Source organism: Gigantopelta aegis, chromosome 9, assembly GCF_016097555.1.
Source record: "Gigantopelta aegis isolate Gae_Host chromosome 9, Gae_host_genome, whole genome shotgun sequence".
Lineage (NCBI taxonomy): Eukaryota > Metazoa > Mollusca > Gastropoda > Neomphalida > Peltospiridae > Gigantopelta > Gigantopelta aegis.
In genome coordinates, this window is record NC_054707.1 from 34,136,194 (window position 1) to 34,142,303 (window position 6,110).

Genomic DNA, 6,110 nt, shown 5'->3' on the forward strand with positions numbered 1-6,110 from the left:
ATGTAATGTGGGACTGAATGTCGGTATTAAATCACTGCCAGAGTAGTTAAAGCTGTCTACCATACATAGATATAATGTGGGACTGAATGTCGGTATTAAATCACTCCTAGAGTAGATAAACCTGTCTACCATAGAGAGAGGTAATGTGGGACCGAATGTCGGTATTAAATCACTACTAGAGTAGATAAACCTGTCTACCATACATAGATGTAATGTGGGACTGAATGTCGGTATTAAATCACTGCCAGAGTAGTTAAACCTGTCTACCATACATAGATGTAATGTGGGACTGAATGTCGGTATTAAATCATTGCTACAGTAGTTAAACCTATGATTCGTATTTCAGCTGTAGTGTTGATGTGTGACACAATATCATTGGTATTTCAGCTGTAGTGTTGATGTGTGACACAATATCATTGGTATTTCAGCTGTAGTGTTGATGTATGACACCATATCATTGGTATTTCAGCTGTAGTGTTGATGTGTGACACAATACCATTGTTATTTCAGCTGTAGTGTTGATGTGTGACATGATATCATTGTTATTTCAGCTGTAGTGTTCATGTGTGACACAATATCATTGTTATTTCAGCTATAGTGTTGATGTGTGACACAATTTCATTGTTATATCAGTTGTAGTGTTGCTGTGTGACATGATATCATTGTTATTTCCGCTATACTGTTGATGTATGACACATTATCAATGTTCGTTCAGCTTTGGTGTTAATGTGTGACACACTGTCATTTTTATTTCAGCTATAGTGTTGATGTGTGACACAATATCAATGTTCGTTCAGCTATGGTGTTAATGTGTGACACACTATCATTTTTATTTCAGCTATAGTGTTGATGTGTGACACAGTATCGTTGTTATATCAGCTATAGTGTTGATGTGTGACAACATATCATTGGTATTGCAGTTATGGTGTTGATGTCTGACATGATATCATTGTTATTTCAGCTGTAGTGTTGATGTGTGACATCATATCATTCGTATTTCAGCAGTAGTGTTGATGTGTGACACAATATCATTGGTATTTCAGCTGTAGTGTTGATGTATGACACCAGATCATTGGTATTTCAGCTGCAGTGTTGATGTGTGACACAATACCATTGTTGTTTCAGCTGTAGTGTTGATGTGTGACATGATATCATTGTTATTTCAGCTGTAGTGTTGATTTGTGACACAATATCATTGTTATGTCAGCTATAGTGTTGATGTGTGATACCATATCATTGGTATTGCAGTTATGGTGTTGATGTCTGACATGATATCATTGTTATTTCAGCTGTAGTGTTGATGTGTGACATCATATCATTCGTATTTCAGCTGTAGTGTTGATGTTTGACACAATATCATTGGTATTTCAGCTGTAGTGTTGATGTGTGACAACATATCATTGGTATTTCAGCTGTAGTATTGATGTGTGACACAATACCATTGTTATTTCAGCTGTAGTGTTGATGTGTGACATGATACCATTGTTATTTCAGCTATACTGTTCCTGTATGACACATTATCAATGTTAGTTCAGCTATGGTGTTAATGTGTGACACACTATCATTTTTATTGCAGCTATAGTGTTGATGTGTGACACAATATCAATGTTCGTTCAGCTATGGTTTTAATGTGTGACACACTATCATTTTTATTTCAGCTATGGTGTTGATGTGTGACACAATATCATTGTTATTTCAGCTATAGTGTTGATGTGTGACACAATATCATTGTTATATCAGCTATAGTGTTGATATGTGACACAATATCATTGTTATTTCACCTATAGTGTTGATGTATGACACAATATCATTGGTATATCAGCTATAGTGTTGATGTGTGACACAATATCATTGTTATTTCAGCTGTAGTGTTGATGTGTGACACCATATCATTGGTATTTCATCTGTAGTGTTGATGTGTGATACAATACCATTGTTATTTCAGCTGTAGTGTTGATGTGTTACGCCATATCATTGGTATTTCAGCTATGGTGTTGATGTGTGACATGGTATCATTGTTATTTCAGCTGTAGTGTTGATGTGTGACACCATATCATTGGTATTTCAGCTGTAGTGTTGATGTATGACACAATATCATTGTTATATCAACTATAGTGTTGATGTGTGACATGATAACATTGTTATTTCAGCTATAGTGTTGATGTGTGACATGATACCACTGTTATTTCTGACACAATATCATTGTTATATCAGGTATAGTGTTGATGTGTGACATGATATCATTGTTATATCAGCTGTAGTGTTGATGTGTGACACCATATCATTGGCATTTTAGCTGTAGTGTTGATATGTGACACAATATCATTGTTATTTCAAGTGCAGTTTTGATGTGTGACATCATATCATTGGTATTTCAGCTGTAGTGTTGATGTGTGATACAATACCATTTTTATTTCAGCTGTAGTGTTGATGTGTTACACCATATCATTGGTATTTCAGCTGTAGTGTTGATGTGTGACACCATATCATTGTTATTTCAGCTGTAGTGTTGATCTGTGACACAATATCATTGTTATTTCAGCTGTAGTGTTGATGTGTGACACCATATCATTGGTACTTCAGCTGTGGTGTTGATGTGTGACATCATATAATTGGTATTTCAGCTATAGTGTTGATGTGTGACACAATATCATTGTTATATCAGCTATAATGTTGATGTGTGACACAATATCATTGTTATTTCAGCTATGGTGTTGATGTTGGACATGATATCATTGTTATTTCAGCTATAGTGTTGATGTGTGACATCATATCATTGGTATTTCAGCTGTAGTGTTGATGTGTGGCACAATACCATTGTTATTTCGGCTGTAGTGTTGATGTGTGACACAATATCATTGTTATTTCAGATGTAGTGTTGATGTGTGACACCATATCATTGGTTTTTTGACATGGTATCATTGTTATTTCAGCTGTAGTGTTGATGTGTGACGCCATATCATTGGTATTTCAGCTATGGTGTTGATGTGTGACACGCTATCATTGTTATTTCAGCAATAGTGTTGATGTATGACACAATATCATTGTTATATCAACTATAGTGTTGATGTGTGACACCATATCATTGGTATTGCAGTTATGGTGTTGATGTCTGACATGGTATAATTGTTATTTCAGATGTAGTGTTGATGTGTGACACCATATCATTGGTATTTCAGCTGTAGTGTTGATGTGTGACATGGTATCATTGTTATTTCAGCTATAGTGTTGATGTGTGACACCAATCATTGGTACTGCAGCAATGGTGTTCATGTTGGACATGATATCATTGTTATATCAGCTATAATGTTGATGTGTGATACAATACCATTGTTATTTCAGCTGTAGTGTTGATGTGTTACACCATATCATTGGTATTTTATCTCTAGTGTTGATGTGTGACACCATATCATTGGTATTTCAGCTGTAGTGTTGATGTGTGACACCATATCATTGTTATTTCAGCTGTAGTGTTGATCTGTGACACCATATCATTGGTATTTCAGCTGTAGTGTTGATGTGTGACATGGTATCATTGTTATTTCAGCTATAGTGTTGATGTGTGACACCAATCATTGGTACTGCAGCAATGGTGTTCATGTCTGACATGATATCATTGTTATATCAGCTATAATGTTGATGTGTGATACAATACCATTGTTATTTCAGCTGTAGTGTTGATGGGTTACACCATATCATTGGTATTTTATCTCTAGTGTTGATGTGTGACACCATATCATTGGTATTTCAGCTGTAGTGTTGATGTGTGACACCATATCATTGTTATTTCAGCTGTAGTGTTGATCTGTGACACCATATCATTGGTATTTCAGCTGTAGTGTTGATGTGTGACATGGTATCATTGTTATTTCAGCTATAGTGTTGATGTGTGACACCAATCATTGGTACTGCAGCAATGGTGTTCATGTCTGACATGATATCATTGTTATATCACCTATAATGTTGATGTGTGACACCATATCATTGGCATTTTAGCTGTAGTGTTGATATGTGACACAATATCATTGTTATTTCAGCTGTAGTGTTGATGTGTTACACCATATCATTGGTATTTTATCTCTAGTGTTGATGTGTGACACCATATCATTGGTATTTCAGCTGTAGTGTTGATGTGTGACACCATATCATTGTTATTTCAGCTGTAGTGTTGATCTGTGACACAATATCATTGTTATTTCAGCTGTAGTGTTGATGTGTGACACCATATCATTGTTATTTCAGCTGTAGTGTTGATCTGTGACACAATATCATTGTTATTTCAGCTGTAGTGTTGATGTGTGATACCATATCATTGTTATTTCAGCTATGGTGTTGATGTGTGACATGATATCATTGTTATTTCAGCTATAGTGTTGATGTGTGACACCATATCATTGGTATTTCAGCTGTAGTGTTGATGTGTGACACAATACCATTGTTATTTCGGCTGTAGTGTTGATGTGTGACACAATATCATTGTTATTTCAGATGTAGTGTTGATGTGTGACACCATATCATTGGTTTTTTGACATGGTATCATTGTTATTTCAGCTGTAGTGTTGATGTGTGACGCCATATCATTGGTATTTCAGCTATGGTGTTGATGTGTGACATGCTATCATTGTTATTTCAGCAATAGTGTTGATGTATGACACAATATCATTGTTATATCAACTATAGTGTTGATGTGTGACACCATATGATTGGTATTTTAGCTGTAGTGTTGATGTGTGACAGAATATCATTGGTATTTCAGCTGTAGTGTTGATGTGTGACACCATATCATTTGTATTTCAGCTGTAGTGTTGATGTGTGACATGGTATCATTGTTATTTCAGCTATAGTGTTGATGTGTGACACCAATCATTGGTACTGCAGCGATGGTGTTCATGTCTGACATGATATCATTGTTATATCAGCTATAATGTTGATGTGTGACACAATATCATTGTTATATCAGCTATAGTGTTGACGTGTGACACAATATCATTGTTATATCAGGTATAATGTTGATGTGTGACACAATATCATTGTTATTTCAGCTATGGTGTTGATGTGTGACATGGTATCATTGTTATTTCAGCTATAATGTTGATGTGTGACACCATATCATTGGTATTTCAGCTATAGTGTTGATGTATGACACAATAGCATTGTTATTTCAGCTATAGTGTTGATGTATGACACAATATCATTGTTATATAAGCTATAGTGTTGATGTGTGACACAATATCATTGTTATTTCAGCTGTGGTGTTGATGTGTGACACCATATCATTGTTATTTCAGCTGTACTGTTGATGTGTGACACCATATCATTGGTACTTCAGCTGTGGTGTTGATGTGTGACACCATACCATTGGTATTTTAGCTGTAGTGTTGATTATGGATCACAATATCTTTGTTATTTCAGCTGCAGTTTTGATGTGTGACATCATATCATTGGTATTTCAGCTGTAGTGTTGATGTGTGACACAATACCATTGTTATTTCAGCTTTGGTGTTGATGTGTGACATGATACCATTGTTATTTCAGCTATAGTGTTGATGTGTGACATGATACCATTGTTATTTCGGCTATAGTGTTGATGTGTGACATGATATCATTGTTATTTCGGCTATAGTGTTGATGTGTGACATGATACCATTGTTATTTCAGCTATGGTGTTGATCTGTGACATGATATCATTGTTATTTCAGCTATGGTGTTGATGTGTGACATGATATCATTGTTATATCAGCTGTAGTGTTGATGTGTGACACAATATCATTGTTATATCAGCTGTAGTGTTGATGTGTGACACCATATCATTGGTATTTTAGCTGTAGTGTTGATTATGGATCACAATATCATTGTTATTTCAGCTGCAGTTTTGATGTGTGACATCATATCATTGGTATTTCAGCTGTAGTGTTGATGTGTGATACAATACCATTGATATTTCAGCTGTAGTGTTGATGTGTGACATGATATCATTGTTATTTCAGCTGTAGTGTTGATGTGTGACACAATATCATTGTTATTTCAGCTATAGTGTTGATGTGTGACACAGTATCATTGTTATATCAGCTATAGTGTTGATGTGTGACACAATATCATTGTTATATCAG